The following is a 23443-nucleotide window of genomic DNA, read 5'->3' on the forward strand; positions in this document are numbered from 1 at the left end:
CTGGATACGGAATTATTTCAAAAATTGGTGCTTTATGATTTCTGTAGGAATGTGGGAAATTATCAAAATTTCATTTGTGTCTGTTTTAGCCAAGTGGAAGTTTTAATTTTCAACAATTTCTCAGAACTTATTCTTGTTAAATCATCATGTTTTAGTAATTTTGGATTAAATATACCAAGTCTTGTCAACTGCATTCCCAACTCAATATCCTCTATGTATTCCGTAAAATGTTGTAAGTTAAATATTAAAACACTAGCTTGTTGCTCCCTTTCATCATCTTCTTTCAACTTATTAATAACTTCAATGCCATTATTTATTACATCAATAATCATATTTAAATCCGTGTTTTGTATGCTATTTTCTGATAAGTTACTTATTTTCTGCTCTTGTGTATTATATTCGGGACTTCCTGCATACATGAATATGTCAGCTGGTATTCTATTCGTCGCATTATGTTTAGTTTTGTGATTATAAATGTAAAGAATTAATTCGAACTTAGTATACTTGTTTTCTATGTCTGTTTCGTTTCCTATTATCCTTAATTTTTCGTTTATTGTTTTATGGAACCTTTCTATATCAGATATACCGTTTTTGCTCGTAGTTACTTGAATTTGTACTCCTTCTGAATTTAACCAATTGTGTAAGGCTACACACATAAATGCTGAATCTTTATCTGCCTTAATTTCTTGTGGTTTTCCCATTTCATTAAATACCCTTATTATAGCTCTTTTAGCTTCTAACCAATTCTTACTTGTGACTTCTATGAGAGTGGCGAACTTGGAGTAAATATCGATACAGGACAAGAATTGTTGGTTTCCTACTATATAAAAATCTATGACAAATTTTTCTCTTATATTTTGTATTTCTGGTGTAGTTTCGAAAGATAAATTCGTGTTCCTATGTTCTGTTTTTGCGATGTTACAGATTTCACATTCATTAATTATGTTTTGTATTAATTTTTGATAGTCAGGGAAATAATATTCGTCTTTAAACCAATAAGCTGTTTTTTCAATTCCCGGATGTAATAAGTCTTTATGTCTTTTTAATATTTCTTCTTTGAATTCTGCATAAGTGAGGATATCTTCTAACTTTTTGGTGCATCTTACTACTTTGTTAAATGATTTGGATTGATTATTTCTAGATATGCTTGTTGGAATATGAGAAAATCTGAATCATCATGAAAGTATAATGCACTCTTTTTTGTACACAAATATTCCTTGATGATATCTTTTGCGAAAGTATTTGACATGTTTATGTAAGTTATTTTGATTTTTAGTTTATGAAAATAATGTTGTATATCTCTAATTCTCCATTTCCCTTAATAAATTCGATCTGTCGAGAATAATAGTTGATTGGTCTTTCTGTGATTGCAATGTAATTCTGATTATCTTCATTTGCGCTATGCACCGTTGCATCTATGCTATTTGCAGCTTCTCCTAATAAATTTTCTTCGGGGATGTCTTCGAACATATTTTCTTCTATTTTAACTCTTGATAATGCGTCGGCAACATAATTTTCTTTTCCTGGTAAATATTTTATCTGATAATCGAATTCATTTAATTTAATCTTCCATCTTTGTAGTTTCATATTTGGTTCTTTGATATTGTTTAACCAAACTAAAGGTTTATGATCACTTAAGATTTCAAAAGGTCTGCCGTAAAGATATGATCTGAAATATTCGTGGCCCATACAATTGCTAAAAGTTCCTTTTCTATTGTTGAATAATTAATTTCATGTTCATTTAATGTTCGGCTAGCATAACATATTGGTTTATGGTTTTGTGATAGAACTGCTCCTATAGCTATGTTGCTAGCGTCTGTGGTTAAAGAAAATGTTTTATCAAAGTCGGGATAAATTAATATGGGGTCAGAGGTGATTAAAACTTTCATTTTTTCAAATGCATCAATGTATGATTTTTCTTTAATGTTTATTGTGGCACCTTTTTTCAATTTCATGGTCATGGGTTTCATGGTCATGGGTAACTACGTTTGCAAAGTTTGGTATAAATTTCCTATAGAAACCACATAGTCCTAAAAATGATTTTATTTCTTTTGGCGTTTTCGGTATAGGAAAATTTATAATTGCACTAATCTTTTTGGGATTTGGTTTTATGCCTGTTGTGGTGACTACGTGACCTAGAAATTCTGTTTCCTTTCTCAAAAACTCGCATTTATCTAGTTGTAATTTTAAATTTGCATTCCGAAGTCTTCCAAATACTTTTCTCAATGATAAAATATGTTCTTCCAATGAAGTGGAAAAAATTATTATATCATCTAAGTAAACTAAACAATCCCTATAAATTAAGTCTTCTAGTAAATTGTTCATACATCTTTGGAAGGTGGCGGGTGCATTTTTAAGTCCGAATGGCATACGTGTATATTCGTAATGACCATTCTTTGTGGAGAATGCTGTTTTGGCAATTGATTCAGGGTCCATTTGAATTTGATGGAATCCTTTAGCTAAATCAATTGTAGTGAAATATTGACATCTTCCTAATTTATCTAATATTTCATCCATTCTGGGTATTGGGAATTTGTCATTAATTGTTATTTCATTTAAACTTCTGTAGTCTATTACTACTCTGAACTTTGGTTTCCCTGAAGCGTCAGTTTTCTTAGGGACCATCCAGATGGGTGAACAGTAAGGAGATTTCGATTTACGAATTATTCCCTGATCTATCATTTCGTTCATTTGTTTATTGACTTCATCATCGAATGATTGAGGGTACTTATAAGGTTTCTTATAAATAGGGTCTTCATGTTTGGTTTGGATAGAATGTTTGATCGTACTTGTGAAAGTCAGATTTTCACCTTCTTTGTACTGAATGTCATTATATTCAAATAAGACTTTTTTCAAACATTCTTTTTCCTCTTCGTTTAAATGCTCTAATCTAAATTCATTGCATTCCCGAAGTTCGTTTTCAATGGCGAAAGTAAAAGATTGATCCTCAGATGAGGGTGGATTGAGGCATTTTACTGCGGTCTCATCCTCTTCAATCTTTTCCTTCTTTGGTGATTTGAGATTAAGGCGTTTTACAGCGGTCTTATCTTTTTCACCTTTCTTTTCTGATGATATAGGATTAAGGCATTTTATTGCGGTCTTATCCTTTTTATCATCGTCACCATACATGACTGTTAATTTATCTTCACCTAAAGTTACTGTTCCATCTTCAAAATTAATTTTAGCTTTACAACCTTTAAGATAATCCCTTCCCATTAGAACATCATAATTATCTGAAAATTTATGTAAATAGAATTTTTGTTCTACTGGGCAAACTTTACTTGGTTTTATCATAACGCTTTTATTTAATTCCATCGATCCGTTTATAGTATAAACTTTTAAATTTTCATCGTTGACTTCAAGGTTCCCGAAATTTTCCCTCATTATATTAATGGATGAACCCGTGTCAACCATGGCTTTAAGAATTTTGCCCTTTATGATTACTCTAACATAAAGTTACTGTTCCATCTTCAAAATTAATTTTAGCTTTACAACCTTTAAGATAATCCCTTCCCATTAGAACATCATAATTATCTGAAAATTTATGTAAATAGAATTTTTGTTCTACTGGGCAAACTTTACTTGGTTTTATCATAACGCTTTTATTTAATTCCATCGATCCGTTTATAGTATAAACTTTTAAATTTTCATCGTTGACTTCAAGGTTCCCGAAATTTTCCCTCATTATATTAATGGATGAACCCGTGTCAACCATGGCTTTAAGAATTTTGCCCTTTATGATTACTCTAACATAAGGGTAGTATTTTCGGGTTCCGAGGCTGTTTGCTGAAAATTTACATCCATTCGATTTTGTGTACTCTCACTTTCTCTTTGTCTTTTTATCGGAGCATTTGGAGAATGGTTTGATGTTGAAGCTTGGTAATTTAATGAATTTTGGGCTCTACCTTGGGCTAGAGAATTTCTAAATTCTTGTTGAATGCGATTTTGGTTTGACGAAGACTGAGCATTGGTTGAATTTGAATTTGAATTTGTATTTGAATTTGAATTTGAGTTTGAATTGAAATGATTATAATTATTGCTGTGTCTTGGGTAGAAATTGGCGTTGTGTTTTTGATAGTAGTAATTTTGGTGAGAATTTCCGGAATTCCTACGACTATCATGACGCACAGGTCTATAGCTTTCAAAAGGATCCGCATCCCAATGTCCTAACACCATTGCTGTTTCTTTCAAATTATTAATGGTGGAAATATCCCTTTTTGATAAAGCATTATATAATCTGTCGGGAAGTTTTCTTTCTATGCAATTTCTAATAGTTTTATTCAAAGCTGCAGTGTAAATTGTTTTGTCTGTGGGGTCTGTTTCTAATTCTAACTTATTAATTATATTTGCAGATTTTTTCTTTAGTTCGTCTACGAACTTACTGATGCTTCCTTTGTAGGTCGTCTGATGGATGATAGCTACGAGGTCTTCATAAGGTCTGTGATCCTTGAATGCTCGGATTAGGGCTGCTTTTGTGGACAACCAATTCATAGTTTTTTCTTCGGAAATGACGGTTTTGGCGGTGTCCACGATGGTCCGTTCGATGGCTCCATAAATTATGTGAACTTGTCGAGCATCCTGAGTTGGATATAGCTGTAGTAGGTATTCGACACGCCCAATGTAACCACCTAGGTCGGCGGGATTGCCATCAAAGTAGGGCAACTCTTTAATTTGACCAATTAGTTGGTTCAAATGGATCTCCGATAATTGGATTGGGTTTGCCATTCTGGTTTTGTTAAAGTTTCAATATTTCACTTTAAATTATTTATTTAAGCGAGATTGACCGATTTGGATTTTATGTTTTTATGAAGTTTTTCAATATTTCACTTTAAATTTTAGTGGTATTGACCGAATTGGATTTTTCACTGGTTTACGCGACGATTTGCACGTAGAGTCTTTTGCGGATTTCACTTGTGTTTTTAAACGATTTCTGATTTATTCGTACTGGTCAGGATGTACTAGTTGTGTAGTATAATCCTTAAGACTAGTTTAAACCGACGTTTTAACTTTTTCACTTGAAATCCTACCGGCTGCGCCAATTAAATATTCGTACTATAAGTTTTACATAAAAAAAAAAACTTTATTTATTTTTATTTATCAACTAGTACAATTATTATTATTATTTGGAAGAACACGTCCTAATTGTTTTAGGTCTCAAACTGAACTCGCTTCTTAACTTAAACTTCTTTGACGATCATACCTCGGTTTGAGCTTTAGAGCTTTCTAAGAGTGGAGTTGGCGTTAATTGAGTGAGTTTTCTAATTGCCCTTTGGATTGTTGATTGATAATGCACCAGCCACTCAATCCAATTGTTTAGTCTAGAATCTTGGGGTTTTGCTCGCATGGTAATTTTCCATTGGGATCCGAAAGTGTGGGAACGAACTGATAACGTAATTTGATTCGTTCTGGATGTTTAGTCTAGGGCTTGGGTACATTTGCAATTAGATATCGGCTGATTCGTTTTGGATGTTTAGTCTAAGGCTTGGGTACATTTGCAATTAGATATCGGCTGATTTGGGTACTAAGGGTGTGTGTGTGTGTAGGTGTGTGGACATGTGCATAAGAGTTATATGGGATTATGGATATGTCACTATATATATCAATGCCGAAAATTTAAGAAAGCCTTACTTCTAAAAATAACTATGAGAAAAAAAAGAAGAATTGAAAAAATGAATTAACACTGAGTGAAAAATTTAATACTATTTTGTATTAATAACGCGAAAACTTTGTGAACGCAGTAGTTCGAGACGATTTTAATTTGCGAAACTTTGTGAAAACTATGTCGAAAGCGCGACGAAAAGGAGTGGCTACGATGACGTTCGATTGATCACTAACAATTATATTTCAATAATTTCTCTTAGAACCTAACTTATGCTACGGTGGCGAGAGACGGGGCGAATTCGAAAGAGCGAACAGACGAAAGCTTTATTGGCTCCCGCTCTCGCCCTACAACTAGTGATTTAAATACAAGCGCTGAGTGCGCAGAGTGGGGCCAAAAGAGGGCCGCCGATGAGCAGATGCCCGGGGGTCAGGGCCTCGCCGTCGTTCGGGTCGCTGCTTAGAGCGCCGAGGGGCCTGGAGTTGAGCACGGCCTCCACGCTGGTGAGCAGAGTTCCGAGCTCCTCCGCGGTCAAGAGGTCTTGGCCTACCGTCCGAAGGAACAGGTGCTTTGCAGACTTCACACCTGCCTCCCATAGTCCGCCGAAGTGCGGTGCTCTGGGCGGTATGAACGCAAACTCGCATCCTTTTTTTGATGCGAATGTTTCGATACCGCCCCCCTGCTCCTCCAGGCGGGCTCGGAACTCTCTCATGTGGCGATCTGCGCCGACGAAATTGGTGGCGTTGTCGCACCACACCTTCTCCGGAATCCCGATGACGACTCACGAACCTTTGAAATGCCAACAAGAACGCATCAGTGGTTAGGTCAGACACTAATTCTAAGTGGATTGCTTTGGACGCAAAACAGACAAACAAGGCCACGTACGACTTGTACGGTGGCTTACCACGGATACGATACGTTGTGCTGAAGGGACCGCAAAAATCAACGCCACAAATATTGAACGGGCGGAGAGCTCGAAGTCTATCTGCTGGCAAGTTTCCCATAATTTTCGTCAAAAGTTGCGGCTTACAGCGAAAGCACCGCATGTACGACCGATCTGTTCGTCGGCAGACTTCTTGAGCATTAACTGGGCCAGCGTGATAGTTCGTAACGTGCAGGTATGACACATAGGATCTGACGAACTGTGAACTTTTAGACAACAACAACGGGAATTTGGCTTCGTACGGGATAGGAGCATTCAATAACCGACCCCAACTCGTAGCAACGTCGAGGAGCACCAAACAAATTTATTTTCCTGAAGAAAGGGGTTTAACTTCGTTGCTACCGGTTTTTTCTTCCGAATTTTACTTATGACGTCCCTGAACTCGTGAAATTGGACAACTTCGACAATTTTATCAAAAGCGAAATCCAGTTCTCTTGGCGAAATACTTTTTTCAAAGGGCTTCGACACCTTTCTGCACCTTGAAATAAAACGAAAAACCCACACGAAAACTCTCAGAAGCTTCAGGTGCGACGAAAAGGACTCTATTTTCTGAAGCACATAATTTGGCTCTGGGCTGACTACGAGAGCTATTGCCGATTTGCGTAGCTCCATCGACATTACATCAGCCGGCAGTTCGAAATGTTTATTTACAGGCCAATTATTTTCTGAGTCTAGCAAGAACGAAGGCCCACCGAACCAAATGGACGTTGTAAGCTCCCCTACGTCACAACCTCGGGACACTATATCTGCTGGGTTGACTTTCGTGGGAACGTGTCTCCAAATTGCTTTCTCCGACCACTCCTGAATTTCTGCAACCCGGTTCGAAACAAAAACCGACAACGACGAGGGTTATGGTAGTGATCTCGGAGTCTGTCCACAGGAAAACATTCTCAATGGGAGAATTTAGCAATGGCCTGACACGATTATAGAGATCTGCTAAAAGGTGAGCTGCACACAGCTCAAGGCGAGGCAAAGTTTTCGTCTTGAGGGGAGCTACTTTCGATTTGGCGGTCAATAAAGACACTTTCAAACCTTCAGCAGTTTGAGTCCGAACGTAGATGCACGCTCCATACGCACGCATGGAAGCGTCAGCGAAACCATGTATTTGAATCGGGACTTGTGGATCTGTGTTGACGAATCGCGATACCTTAATTTTAGGCAGCTGCAGAAGCGTCGCTTTAAACGTCTCCCACGACGTGAGCAACTGCATCGGTAGCGACTCGAAAAGTCGAGCAGTCACCGACAAAATATTTCGTTTTGTCGCGCGAAGATCCAGGAAAGAGTCATCCAACCGAAATTCAAAGTAATCTTTAACCGGTAACCAAACCACGCCAAGGGTCTTGGTTACGTCTGAGTCTGCCATAAGTGGCATTACAGCGCTATCACATGCGGATAACTCTGGGCAGTTTGAAAACCACTTTGCCAATTCAAAGCCTGCCTCTTGCAAGACCTGAGAAACTTCGTCTCGAAGGCTTTGCAGGTCCTCAACGCATCCGGCGCCAGTCAACAAATCGTCTACATAAAAATCATTCTGAATAACCTTTGCGGCTTTTGGATGAGTTGCTTGCGCCATCTCTCCTAGCCGCATTAAACACCGAATCGCCAAAAAGGGTGCTGGCGAAGTTCCATATGTAACGGTGTTCAACTTAAAGATTTTCAGGGGCTCAGAAGGATCTCGTCTCCATACTATGAGCTGGAAGTTACGATCAGCTTCGTCCACCATCACTTGGCGATACATCTTTTTGACGTCGGCCTCAAGGGCAAACTTATGCAATCTAAACCGAAGCAGAGTCGAGTACAGCTCCTCTTGAATAGTTGGGCCTACCATCAAGATGTCATTCAACGCTACCTGCGTAGAAGTACGACTCGATGCATCGAAAACTACTCTCAACTTAGTTGAAGTACTATGTGGAATTTTGTCATTGGTGGAGGACATGTGGCCCAGTGAAACATATTCCTCCATGAATTCAATATACATCTTCTTCAGCGAAGGGTCCTTTGACAATTTCCTTTCTAGCGACAAAAATCTACGTTTCGCAACTTCGTATGACGAACCAAGAGTATTTGGGTCAGATTTAAACGGCAAACGAACCGAAAATCTACCGGAAGACAATCTTTGAGTATTTTTCTCAAAGTGTTGTTGACAGAGTTGTTTCTCAGGAGTATGGACTTTAGCCTTGGGCGGCAATCTGGCCAATAGATAGATAAAAGTTCAAAGAATGTTTCAGCGCCGATAAGCATATCTATTTTTTGGGGCTTGAAGAAGAATGGATCTGCCAACTGAATATTTTAGGCACCCTCCACCCGCTGGTGTTCACCGCTTGATCCGGATGATAACCAGAAATATTTTTCATAATCCAAAAATCGGACGACAATTGGCTGTTCCCTACTCGCGACTTCACAATCGTGTGTATTTTTTTTGTGGCTTGGGCATTAGTTCCACCAATGCCTCGCAAGCTCATGCACACGTCCTCTCTTGTAATTTTGAGCCTCTGAGCGAGCTCGGAGTTTATTTGTGAACCAGAGTCGAGCAACGCTCGAGCTAATACAAACTCGCCGCTTTTTGTTTGGACGCTCACAACAGCAGTTGCAAGAATGACTCGATCCGATGCATTCGCATGCAAAACATGCGAAGTGGATGGAGACTCCTGCATGAGCGTGGGCTGAGAAGGAGGTGGCAACGCGAGATTTATGTTTGGGGCATATATGTGTAGCAAAGTGTGATGTGGGGAATTGCACACTCTACATCTGTTCGATTTGCATTTTTTGACAGTGTGATCCTTTCTTAAGCAGTTAATGCATAAGGGTGCTCTTTTAGCGAAATCGAATCTTTGCTGAACTGTTAGGGCTGCGAAGGAAGCGCAGTTTCCAATCTGATGTTCAGCTGAATTGCAGTACATGCATTGAACAGAGTCGTTCCTGGCAGCGACAAACGAAAAACTCCTATTTCCATTCTTCTTAGGGTTAGATTGGGTCTGCTGAACAGTTTTGGGCTTGGAAGCCTCTTCTGCTACCATGTGCTGGTATCGCCTGTTGAGGGCCGCCTCACATTCGCTCCGAAGTGGAAGCGAAGTATAATTAGTAATGTGTCTATCATCCCCAATAGACAGCAAGGAGTCATACAAAGCTGTGACCGTGTCGACGAGGGTTCTCAAGGCTGTAGCTGAAGGCTGGGAATTTTTTGCAAATTAAAAAGTGTCGATATGTTGTCAAAAAAAATAAGACAATCATTATCGTACACCCGCTTCAGGCTAGCAAGGGCTTTGGGATAATTTTCCGCAGTGACTTGAAAGGCCCTAACTGTTCCTAACGCGTCTACAGCTAAACACGAAATTAAATGATTGAATTTTTCAATATCGTGTCAAGTGTCATCTTTGTCAACGAAAGTTTTGAAAAGGCTTATAAAATTTTTAAATTCGGAATGTTTTCCGCTAAAAGTTGGGAGAGCAACGCTCGGCAGACGGCATTGAGGCGGGCGATTTGCTGGCGGAGCGCATTTCTCGATATTATTTTGTTTGGACTTATTTAAAATTGAAATCAGCAATGACTTTGTCATTACGGCCCTCTCTTCCAACTCTTTGCGGTATACATCTTTTGTGTCTTTCACTTCTATTTTTGCAAAAAGTGAAGCATTTTCAATGTGCGTATTTAGAATCTCTAATCGACACTCAAGCTCGACCGGATTTATAGATAATTTAGCTTCTTTTAAGTGGCGATAAGTTCGGTTAATACTTTTCATGCAAACATCTCGTTGGTGTTTAAGCTCTTCGATATCCTTAGTTGCCATTGCGTTTATTTGTATTTATTTGGTTGGTGTTGAGGTGTTGAATATTTATTTTTATTAAATTATTTATTTGTTAAATAATATAATAAAAATCAACGAGTAATATACCGATCGCACACGGTGTAAGGGAGCTAAGTGCCGAGAGAATTACAGCGAAAAATCTAAATAGGGTTTTTATATTTTTATATAAACCCTGCGACAGTATATGCCGCACGCACTCACTGTAGGGGAGCTACCGCTCAAGCTCAAGCGTACCGAAAAAACGAAAAAAACGTTTAGGCAGACCGAAAATAGCACTGCTGCAGCGATCGAGAACGAAAACGACAAAAGATAACTCGAAATAGCGGCAGCGGTGTCGGTGTGCGTGTGTATGTGTACGCGGCTAGCGGCTCTTCCTATGCAAATGCTAATGCTAATGATACACTGACCGATAACTAAGGGCAACGAATATATAAGCCTGACGCCAAAATGCGCGCAAAATTATGAAAAGCGCGGAAAAATTGGAAAAGCGCGGGAAAATTCTGAAAAGCGCGGGAAATGTTCGGACAAACTGCGGCGAAAGTTATTGCCGCTAATTTTCTGAGAGCTACACTTTTCACAATTTGCACTTTTTTCCAGCAATTTTTATTTATACCCTAAATTAGTTGTTGTTAGTACATGCAAATTTTTATTTCTTGGTTAGAATGCTCACTATCTACCGATTTTTACACGAATGCAAAAAGTTGAAAGATGGGCCAAAACACAATTGACAAAACGCCACAGATTAACTTTCAACTTTTGGCACTCTATACTTGGATGGCCAACTTGATAATTGCAACTTCCTTTTTGACTTCCATTTGGCGGCAGCAGCAAATTGAGCAATTAATTTTGCCGAAACGTCAGGCGCAACTTCAAGAACGGCAGAAAATTTCCAGCGACGAAATTATTGAATTTAATTTATTGGCCGAACCGACACGAATAAATTGGTTTTTGTTGGTATTGTTTATAGTTTTTCACCGAAAAAAAAATTAAAACTCGCGAACTCTACTGCTAATCACGTCGGGGTCACCATGAAAAATTTAATACTATTTTGTATTAATAACGCGAAAACTTTGTGAACGCAGTAGTTCGAGACGATTTTAATTTGCGAAACTTTGCGAAAACTATGTCGAAAGCGCGACGAAAAGGAGTGGCTACGATGACGTTCGATTGATCACTAACAATTATATTTCAATAATTTCTCTTAGAACCTAACTTATGCTACGGTGGCGAGAGACGGGGCGAATTCGCAAGAGCGAACAGACGAAAGCTTTATTGGCTCCCGCTCTCGCCCTACAACTAGTGATTTAAATACAAGCGCTGAGTGCGCAAACACTGAGAATTTTTTTCCTTTAAAAAAAAAATATTTAATTTTAAATAAAATTAAAAGTAATTAACTAGCGAACCACTGATGAATGATGAATTAATAATGAGTATTAATAATCATGAAAGAACAAATTATTGAATTTCCTTGAACATATAACTAATTATTTATTTTTATACCCTTGCAGAGGGTATTATAATTTCAGTCAGAAGTTTGCAACGCAGTGAAGGAGACATCTCCGACCCTATAAAGTGTATATATTCTTGATCAGCATCACTAGGAGAGTCGATCTAGCCATATCCGTCTGTCCGTCCGTCCCTATAAAGTATATATATTCTTGATCAGCATCACTAGGAGAGTCGATCTAGCCATGTCCGTCCGTCTGTCCGTCCGTTTCTACGCAAACTAGTCTCTCAGTTTTAAAGCTATCTGCACGAAACTTTCCCAAAAGTTGTCTTTCTATTGCAGGTAGTATATAAGTCGGAACGAGCCGGATTGGACGACTATAGCACATAGCTCCCATAGGAACAATCGGAAAAATAAATTTAAAAAAATTATTACTTTTATATTTTTTAATTTTTGTTTTAGTTCTTCGACACATAGTAATGGTTAATTATTTCAGAATTTTATAATCCGGAGTTGGAATACAAGCGAGTATGTTCTAGAACAATCCGCTGACCAAGTCCATATAAAGTATAAAACTTCTTTCCTTTCTTCGTCTTTTATTTTCTAATTTCTGAGAAATTTTATAAAAATATAGATACTCGACGTAGAGCATCAAGCAAAGAGTTCAGCTAATATTTCCTTATTACGTTATTTCGATTTTTGTTTGTTTCAAAGATTTAAAATTTTGTTTACCTATTATCGTATCTCTTATATCTTATAACTCAAACTACTATCGTACCGCTGATATTATATCACTGAAACTACTCTCGTACCGCTGATATTTTTGAGGAAAATATTATCTTACCGTTTATATACACTTGATTTGCTAAAACTATTTTTTTATCGTCCGGGTACATGATGGGGATAGACCGATCTCCGGAAAAAGTTGCCGAAAGGGGCGCAAACATCGTCTGTCCGATATGCAAGGCCGAAGTATACCTAGTGGAGGTTTGCCTTACATCATGTCAACATGAATTTCACAAGCGATGCATAGAAGCGCATTGGAAGAAAAGCGCACTGTGTCCGGTGTGCAAAGCTTCCTGTAGGCCAACTCTCCCAAAAAGTGGGGATAGCCGTCAAACTCGTAGCCAATCGAAGAACCGTCAGCCCGCAGATAACGCGGACAAACAAGTATCAGATGATATAGCTTCTTCGTCAGGATACAATTCCAATACCATCAACAGCGGTGATTCTATTCCAAGTGCTATTACTGCAAATACCATCACTTTACTAGCCACGGTGTAGGAGTGTCAGTGGACAATTTTATTTACCGCGTTGAGGCATTAACTAAGGATACGTTAGGCAATAATTTCACTGTACTTTGTAGGAATGCTAGCGTTCTTTTCGAAGGGAAAGCCAATGAATTCTATTGGCGATATCACAAAGCTTATGGTGAAGTTCGATGGGATAGCTTTTGTTCAGCCTTGCGTCTTCAGTTTCGACCGTGTAGGGATGATGGTGATCTTGAGGAATTGATTAGGAACACCAAACAGAAGCCAAACGAAACTTTTGATAGTTTCCATGACAACATTTCAAGTCTAATCGATCAATTAGAACAGCCTTGGATGCCTCACAAGCTCATTCGGGTTCTTCGAAACAATCTTCGTACCGAAATTAGACATGAAATCTTGAATATCGACATTCAATCAGTTTCAGAACTCAGGGAGATTTGTCGCAGGCGTGAAGCGTTTTTGTCTGATGTTAGACGTTGTCAGGGTTATTTCAAATCTTCCCCTTTCAAACGTGAAGTCTCGGAATTTAGTCCAGAACAGGAGATGCTCCAGAATCGGAATCCGATAAAGAAGGCGATATCGAAGCTTTTTCCTTGTTGTGCTGGAACTGCCGCAAGGAAGGTCACAGGTATCAGGACTGTGTAGCCGAAAGAAGAGTTTTTTGTTACGGATGCGGAGCTGCCGACACATACAAAACAAGTTGTAACAAGTGTTCAAAAAACTCCAGCGGCGGGTCGATGCCGCCATACAAACAGAAGGCCTCCAGTGGCGTTCGAAGTCAAGCAACGATGACCGATCTATAGATCAAGCAACTATAGTTGCACCTACTTTCTTCCATGACGTACAAATATCCCCAGACTGTCCTTTGCTTCATAGCAAAATTCCAATGTTAGGAAAAATTAATATCCCGGAAGTAAATAATAAACAAAAATTAGAAAAGCGAAAAACGCGAAGTTCCGTCCGAATAAAATCATTTTGGCAAGAGGTCAAAACGTGTAGAGCCGGACTGGGATATATTAACTCTCTACCTGCAGGACCAAAAGATCCTCGACCTTTTTTATCAATTCGCATGTTCGATCGTACCGTTTACGGACTGTTAGATTTTGGCGCGTCGATAAGTTGTGTCGGTGGAAACCTAGCCAGTGACATAATTAACAGTAAAAAATTTAAGTCGATAAAAGGCAGCGCTACAATTGCTGATGGAACATCTCAGCAGATAGTTGGTCACTTAAAAGTTGTTTTAGAATACAACGACGTTAAAAGACCTTTGAAAATCTACGTGGTACCTTCGCTGAAGCAAAATTTGTATTTAGGCATAGATTTCTGGAAACTTTACGATTTGCTTCCGAAATGCATTAATATATCATCACTAGAATCCGATCCCGACCGTAAGGTTAATGCTGATCAGCATAACTTGTCCGACGTTGACAAAGCCAAATTAATGAACGTCATTAATTGTTTTTCGTCTTTCACGCAAGAAGGTCTCGGCAAGACCAACTTGATAACGCACTCAATCGATGTCGGTACGGCTAAACCTATAAAACAACGACACTTTCCTGTCTCACCCGCAGTAGAAAAGTATGCCGAGATTGACAGAATGTTACAATTGGGTGTCATAGAGGAGTCCGAAAGTTCGTAGTCTTCTCCTATTGTAATGGTGACGAAACCCGGACAAGTTAGGATTTGTCTAGATTGCCGAAAGGTAAACAGTTTTACGGAAAAGGATGCATACCCTCTTCCCCAGATAGCGGGAATTTTAAGTCGTTTGCCTAAGGCGGAATTCATATCCAGCCTTGACCTTAAGGACGCCTATTGGCAGGTTCCTTTAGAGGTTTCATCACGAGACAAAACGGCTTTCACTGTCTGCTGCACTGTATGCTTCGTGTGCGATATCTAGGTCATATAATCGGCGATGGTGGAATACGCACCGACCCAGAAAAGGTGGCCGCAATTACTAATTTTCCGTTACCAAAGACGTTACGCAGTCTACGAAGTTTTATGGGTTTGTGTGGGTGGTATCGTAAGTTTGTTCCCAATTTCGCTTCACTCTCGGCTCCTTTAACAGACTTAATGACCACAAAACGAAGGTAAAAAAGCTTTCGAAGGCTTAAAACTTTTACTCAGCAAGTCTCCAGTCTTATGCAGCCCCGACTTTACAAAGCCTTTCGCAATACATTGCGACGCTAGTAAAACAGGGATAGGCGCAGTACTAGTACAGCTGTCGGAAGAAGGAGACCAACGGCCTGTTGCTTTCTTTTCAAAGAAGCTGAACAAAGCTCAGCGTAATTATACTGTCACCGAGCAAGGATGTCTAGCGGCGGTAGCAGCTCTTAAGAATTTTAGGGCGTATGTGTAGGGACATAAATTTAAAATCATAACAGATCATGCCTCATTGAAGTGGCTAATGTCCAATCACGACCTAAATTCACGACTAGCTTGATGGGCTTTAGCTTTACAAAGATATGATTTCACAATTGAACATCGAAAGGGTTCTCTGAATACCGTTCCCGACTCACTTTCCCGTGTTAACGAAGTCGTGGTAGCCGCTATAGACTTACGCGAAGGATTTTTAGTGGACATGAACTCAGAGCATTTCCAATCAGCTGAGTATGTTTCTCTTGTCGAAAAGGTAAAAGCCAACCAAGAAAATTTTCCTGATCTTAAGTCTGACAGTGGTTATGTTTATCGGAAAGCCGAACATTTAACGGGAGAGCAAGTTCATGATGAGTATGCCTGGAAGCTCTGGATACCTAAAGAACTGGTTCAAGAAATCCTCTCACAAGCTCACAATAGTCCTTTATCTTCTCACGGCGGCATGTACAAGACTATTGAGAGAGTAAGACGATACTATTTTTGGCCTGGCCTTGTTCCAGATGTAAAGGCTTATATAAATACCTGCGAAGTGTGCAAAACCACTAAAGCTCCAAATTGTGTATTGCGACCGCCATTAGGAAAAGCTCCGGAAAGTCAGTGATTTTTCCAACGGTTGTTCATAGATTTCCTTGGACCTTATCCCAGATCCAGAAGTGGAAATATCGGTATATTTATCGTGCTCGACCATTTTTCAAAATATGTCTTTCTCAAACCCGTAAGGAAACTAGATACAAGTGCAGTTATAAAATATCTAGAAGGGGACTTGTTTATGGCATATGGGACTCCTGAAACGGTAGTGTCCGACAACGGCTCACAATTTCGCTCTTACGCTTTTCAGAAATAGGGCATTACGCATACGCTGACGGCCGTCCATTCGCCTCAGGCTAATGCGTCCGAGCGCTTTAACCGCTCTATAATTTCTGCAATTAGAGCTTATCTTCGACCTGAGAAAAAGGACTGGGACGAGTATCTCAACAGAATATATTGCGCGTTGAGATCGTCCGTTCATGCTAGTTTGGGAACCTTTCCCTACTACATGGTCTTCGGACAACATATGATTTCATCCGATGGTACATATTCTTTGCTAAGGAAGTTAAATTTACTAGATAATGTTCTTGAAATTCAATCGTCAGGATTCATTTGAAATAGTTCGAGATAAAGCTTGCAAGTTAATGCAGGAAAAGCACGATATAAACGAGAAGCGATATAATCTTCGATCTAGAGTTGTGTCTTTTGAAGAAGGCCAGGAGATATTCCGTCGAAATTTTAAACAAAGCTGTTTTCAAACTGGTTACAATGCCAAATTCGGTCCTTCCTTTGTGAAAGCGAGGGTTCAAAGAAAGTTAGGTAACTCTTATTACGAATTGGAAGATTTACAGGGTCGAATTATAGGTACCTATCAAAATTTTCCTGATCTTAAGTCTGACAGTGGTTATGTTTATCGGAAAGCCGAACATTTAACGGGAGAGCAAGTTCATGATGAGTATGCCTGGAAGCTCTGGATACCTAAAGAACTGGTTCCAGAAATCCTCTCACAAGCTCACAATAGTCCTTTATCTTCTCACGGCGGCATATACAAGACTATTGAGAGAGTAAGGCGATACTATTTTTGGCCTGGCCTTGTTCCAGATGTAAAGGCTTATATAAATGCCTGCGAAGTGTGCAAAACCACTAAAGCTCCAAATTGTGTATTGCGACCGCCATTAGGAAAAGCTCCGGAAAGTCAGTGATTTTTCCAACGGTTGTTCATAGATTTCCTTGAACCTTATCCCAGATCCAGAAGTGGAAATATCGGTATATTTATCGTGCTCGACCATTTTTCAAAATATGTCTTTCTCAAACCCGTAAGGAAAATAGATACAAGTGCAGTTATAAAATATCTAGAAGGGGACTTGTTTATGGCATATGAGACTCCTGAAACGGTAGTGTCCGACAACGGCTCACAATTTCGCTCTTACGCTTTTCAGAAATAGGGCATTACGCATACGCTGACGGCCGTCCATTCGCCTCAGGCTAATGCGTCCGAGCGCTTTAACCGCTCTATAATTTCTGCAATTAGAGCTTATCTTCGACCTGAGAAAAAGGACTGGGACGAGTATCTCAACAGAATATATTGCGCGTTGAGATCGTCCGTTCATGCTAGTTTGGGAACCTTTCCCTACTACATGGTCTTCGGACAACATATGATTTCATCCGATGGTACATATTCTTTGCTAAGGAAGTTAAATTTACTAGATAATGTTCTTGAAATTCAATCGTCAGGATTCATTTGAAATAGTTCGAGATAAAGCTTGCAAGTTAATGCAGGAAAAGCAGGATATAAACGAGAAGCGATATAATCTTCGATCTTGAGTTGTGTCTTTTGAAGAAGGCCAGGAGATTTTCCGTCGAAATTTTAAACAAAGATGTTTTCAAACTGGTTACAATGCCAAATTCGGTCCTTCCTTTGTGAAAGCGAGGGTTCAAAGAAAGTTAGGTAACTCTTATTACGAATTGGAAGATTTACAGGGTCGAATTATAGGTACCTATCATGCAAAAGATATTCCACAATAACGTGTCTTCAGTCGGTATCTGTCTAGGGTTACCCTAGCCAGATTTTCCGGGGGGGCTTTGTAGCGGCGCCTAAAGAACGTTTGTTTGTTTTGGCTTGAAAACTGGCGATTATTTTTGTATTTAGCGACCTTTGGAGAGTAGCCAGATGCCTAGCCAAATTTAGTGTCGGAAATTAGTGTTTAGCAAAAAAATACTAATAAGTATTTTGCGGGTGATTTCTGAGAAGCTTGTTCTAAGCCGAAATGGCGGATTTTTCAGCTGGCAGAAATTTCTAGAAAAAGCCGCAACCGACGCCGCTTGATTTTTAAACTTCCTTCTTAATTAAACCGGCGTGGCAGTCAGACGTGTGCAATTTTTCCGTTCCCAATCGGCAAAGTGTAAAAAAAAATATATACACGCGGTATTTCGAAGTTCTCGAAGCGATTTTTTTTAACGTAATAATTCGAGCTAAAAAGTGAGTTGTGTGGGTTTTCTCGCTAAATATTTTCAAGTGCTGAATTTTCGATCTCTTTTAAAAGGCTGAAATTTTGCGTTTCGGGGAGCACCCACCTCGGCCGGCAATTATATCTGCCCTGTGGAGCACCCACGCTGCCCAGCGATTTGGATCAGCCCGGAGGAGCACCCACCTTGGCCGGCAATTAGTTCTGTCCCGCGGAGCACCCACGCTGCCCCGCGATTCGGATCCGCCCGGAGGAGCACCCCATTGTCGGCGATCTGCAGCCGCCCGGAGGAGCACTCCATTGTCGGCGATCTGCAGTCGCCCTGAGGAGCACCCGCATTTGCCAGTGATCAGCAGTTGAAGCAGGGAGCACCCCAAATTTTATTCAGTGATCAGCAGTTGAAGCAGGGAGCACCCCCAAAATTTGTTCAGTGATCAGCAGTTGAAGCAGGGAGCACTCTCTCGTTTAATTTAACGAGGAATTACCTCGGCCAAATAAGCACATAGGGTAGGGAAAAAATGTCCAATTAGATCGGCCCTAACCCAAATTCAAATTTAGAAAAAAAATGTAAAATCTACGCTTGGGCTCGATCTTAACCTCATTTGTAACCTAAAAAAAAAAAATCCAGCTTGCGAAAAATGTTCACGTGCATATCAGCCAACCAGGCTACACTGGAAGAAATTCCTAAACCATGAGTTAACGTAAATTAAGAAGAAAATTTATTGAAAGAATATGTGATTGAATATTGAAGTGACTATAATTATGTTATGAAAAAATTTAATTTAATTAAATAATTATAAGATTTAAATTAAGTTATGATTCATCCAGTGCGCGGTTAATTTACGGTTCCTATCTCCCTGCCAAAGTTTTTTTAAATTCGTTTTGGTTCTAAAAAAAATTAATTAGAAAATGGTTTTGAGTGCACATATAATATAATATATATTATATTATATTATTTTATTATATACAATAATTATATAAAATAATAACCATGTCAAAGCAGAAATGCCTTGATTTCTTTTCCAGCCTACCTACGTCGGAAGATCGATCGTCCGCCGAGGAACCAGCTGTGTGCGTTGTTTTACCTTTATTTCAAATTATTAAAAACTAAAATATTAGTGCCAATTTAAATTCTCGTAAACAAAAAAAAATATATATATATATATATATATATAATTTAAGAAAGCCTTACTTCTAAAATTAACTATGAGAAAAAAAAGAAGAATTGAAAAAATGAATTTACACTGTAAATTTTTTTGCTTTGAAAAAAAAAATTATTTAATTTTAAATAAAATTAAAAGTAATTAACTAGCGAACCACTGATGAGTGATGAATTAAGAATGAGTATTGATAATCATGAAAGAACAAAATATTGAATTTCCTTGAACATATAACTAATTATTTATTTTTAAAGATTATTTCGTTTAGTATACCCTATACTTAGTTTTAACTATTTTTACTATACATATGTACTTTACATTAATAAAGCCCAGTATTACCCATGAGGTTTAACGCGTATTATATTTTTATCTTTTCTCGCCGAAATTGTTTCTCTCTTCCGTAAATTATCTAAGAAAGATAAAATATGTTACTTGCAATTGAATTAAAAATTAAAATGAAAGCTTAAAGAAAACTAACTAACTGAACTCAGCTGATGTCTCTGCGGTTGTAGGGTATACAAGGGATCACCAGTGCTATGCTCTAGCGGCAGGTGGTCATAGGTAGGGTGGGCAATATGCGAGCCAAATTACATCTAAGGCGTCGCAAACAACAAATTTCTCCCCTTTCATTAATATCTCAAAACTCTTCTTTTCTAAATTTATGCATCTTTTCTTTCCGGTTAAGTATCTAGCTTTTGATGTTGTCGCATGCACGCTCAATTCTGATTTTATTAATAGTAATACGTAGACAGTGTCAAGATCTGTACGAGCAAGACCTCCACCCCCCAAGCCGACGAGCTAGAGCCGGAATATTTAGCGTGCCCAGCCAATACAGATCCTTGAAAACATTAAAGTACTTTGCACTTTAGTCGAACGTTACACGCTACATATTTCACTACGCTAGACTTGAAATCTTGATATCACCAGATCACACATGCGTTTCTGGGTTAAAAAGATAAGGGTCTATCGGCCTAATTAAACATGTACAGGACGTATGCCAGTGTCCACATGGTGGTTCACGATTCACACAATCTGCAAGCGGATATGCAGGAATAGTTTATCTAAGATTTTTGATAGGCTTAACCATGTAACTGATAATTTAATTTAATTTATTTGACTAAGAATTTTTAGATTCATCGGTCACTTTGTGATTCGTACAATAAAACTTAAATTAACATTTAACATTTACAGATTAATACATTTAATATGTTTTGGTGACATGAGTAACAAAAAGAAATGAATGGAATTTGAAACAAAATGGGATTAACATTAAAATAATAATTGTAATAAGACCTAAGTAAATACCCTTTGACCCAAGAAAATATATAAACCACAAGCTATACTGCATAAAATCAGTACGAAAAAAACTCTTGGCGTATTCACTTTTCCGCAGCCCAATTAATACTGTACTTACTTGCGGCAAGCAACAAAAAAATATTTCAGCATTAAGAGTACAACTGGGCAACTGCAATCTTGCTATTGCCGCTGTGTATTGCCCACCTCGCTTTTTAGTCTCTGAAGGCCAATTTATTGATTTCTACACTTAAAGATCGCTTTACAGCAGCAGGAGAGCACGCCTTGTGACCCCCAAAGGAAGGTAACTATATAACGCAATCATCAAAGCATGCAACAAACTGGACTACGTTTCACCAGGCACTCCTACATATCGGCAAGCAGATCCCAGATAGCTTCCAGACTTTATTAATTTTTCTGTGACAAAAAATAACTTTCGCAAGCTGATAAGTGCGAAATCGCTTCCAGACATTTCATCGAACCACTCCCCAGTCCTATTGACTTTTCTCCACAGGCTGACGTCATATAAAACCAACTGGCTTAAATACAAAATGAATGTTAGTTCCCATATTGAACTAACCCCTCAGCCGACCCACTGGAATCAGTACTTGTCGCACCAGCCAATATCTATACACCTCAAGAGAAAGATGTGCAGATCAACCGATACAAAACTAATCTTTAAATGAACAGCTTGTTTCGGAAAAAAGACGTTTGAGACGTACTTGGTAAACGAGCAGATCACCAATCTTTAAGCAATGTCTAAAGGAGGCTACTCGCAGACCTACCAGGGCTCTTAAGCATGAAGAAGGCAAAGGACAAAGTCGGTACTTTGAAAAACTATCGCCCACCAGTACAAAGCAACCCTTGTGGCCTTGCGGCCGAAACTGAGACTCCTATAAGAAACTCTGCAGGCAGCTGGTGAAAAGGCAGAGCCTGTACATTTGCCTTACATCTTCGAAGTGTATTGACTTGATTACTCCAAAACTGCTAATTGAACTCCCAAATTGTGCAGTTAAAGCTTTTTGTAAAATGTCCAACGGGATCATAAGACTACTTCACAAAAAAGTTGTAAAAATCCGTAATCATAATGACAGCGAAGCCTGGCAAAGATCATACACAACAAGCTTTGTACAGACCAATTCATTTACTCTCGTGTCTCTCGAAAAGGACCTTCTGACGCGCATTATCTCATATATCTGAAAGCGCACAACTTCATCCCGGCCTATCCATTTGGCTTTCGAGAAAGTCAAGAAACGTCAGAATACGGACAGAATTCGAGTAAGGGAAATACTGCAGTGCAAAATTCCTTGCCATCGCACAGGCTTTCGACCGAGTCTGGCTTGACGCCCACAAGCCCACGAGCCCACAAGTCGTAGTGTTAATATATAAAAATATACAAAATATGATCTTATGACTCCATAAGTTCCCGCAGAAAAAACGACAAGATTTCGCTAGAAAAGCTATAAGTTTTTCATTTATTTTCCTATAGGAGCTGTATGCTCTCGATGTCCGATCCAGCTCGTTCCGAGCTATTTACAACCTGCAACAAGAAGACAACTTTTGTGAACGCTTCAAGGAGATAACTTTAAAACTGAGAGACTTCTGAGAAACGGATGGGCAGACGGACATAACAAGATTGATGCTGATCAAGAATATATATACTATATGGGGTCGGAAATGTCTCCTTCTCTGCGTTGCAAACTTCTGACTGAAATTATAATACTTTCTGCAAGGGTGTAATAAAAGTCTGAGTGAGTAGATTGTGATGGGCCGCGGAGGTGTTAGGAATTAAATTAAAAAAACGGATAGCGCACAGCAAAAGTCTCTCCCACTATTCCTGAATAATACGCAGCTCCCGCAAGCCGGCGATGTAACCTATCTCGGCGTCCACCTACACACCACCTACGACTTCAAGGTCCTGTCCTACAAATCTATGCTTTTGCCAGTCTGGACTTACGGCTCCTAGCTGTGGTGGAACGGATCAATAGCAACATCGACATTATCCACCGCGATCAATCTAAAATCCTGAGAACTTTAACTAGGGCACCATCGTATGTTCGGAACGAGAACATTTACAGAAATTTGAGTATTCTACTCGTAAAAGATTAAATATCCAAATAAAAAAAGAGACTTATCTCACTAAGCTAACCTTTCGTCCAAACCATCTCGCCAGTGGCTTAGCACGGGTTCCCAACCGAACGCGCCTAAAACTCAAAGACCTTCCAGCTCAGCAATAGTTGTTAGAGCCCCCTTAGTCTTGAGTCAGTCATCTATCTTTTTAATTTAATACACTTATTGTTAGTCTCTCTAAGGAGAAGATTTAATAATAAAATGTAAGCAAAGATAAAAATTCATATAAAATTGTACAATTTCCATGGTTTGATAAGTAATTATAAAATGCGTGCCATTTACAAGGTTTCGTCCAAAATTACTTTCATAAAAATTGGTTCAACTAACTAAGCATAGAGTCGATTATTTCGGACCCTGGGCATATGGTTGCGCACTTGGCGCTTTTATTTAAATTTCTCTAGTTGTAAAGCGAGAGCGGGGGCCAATAAA

The sequence above is a fragment of the Drosophila gunungcola genome, unplaced genomic scaffold, assembly GCF_025200985.1.
Source record: "Drosophila gunungcola strain Sukarami unplaced genomic scaffold, Dgunungcola_SK_2 000082F, whole genome shotgun sequence".
NCBI classification, from domain to species: domain Eukaryota; kingdom Metazoa; phylum Arthropoda; class Insecta; order Diptera; family Drosophilidae; genus Drosophila; species Drosophila gunungcola.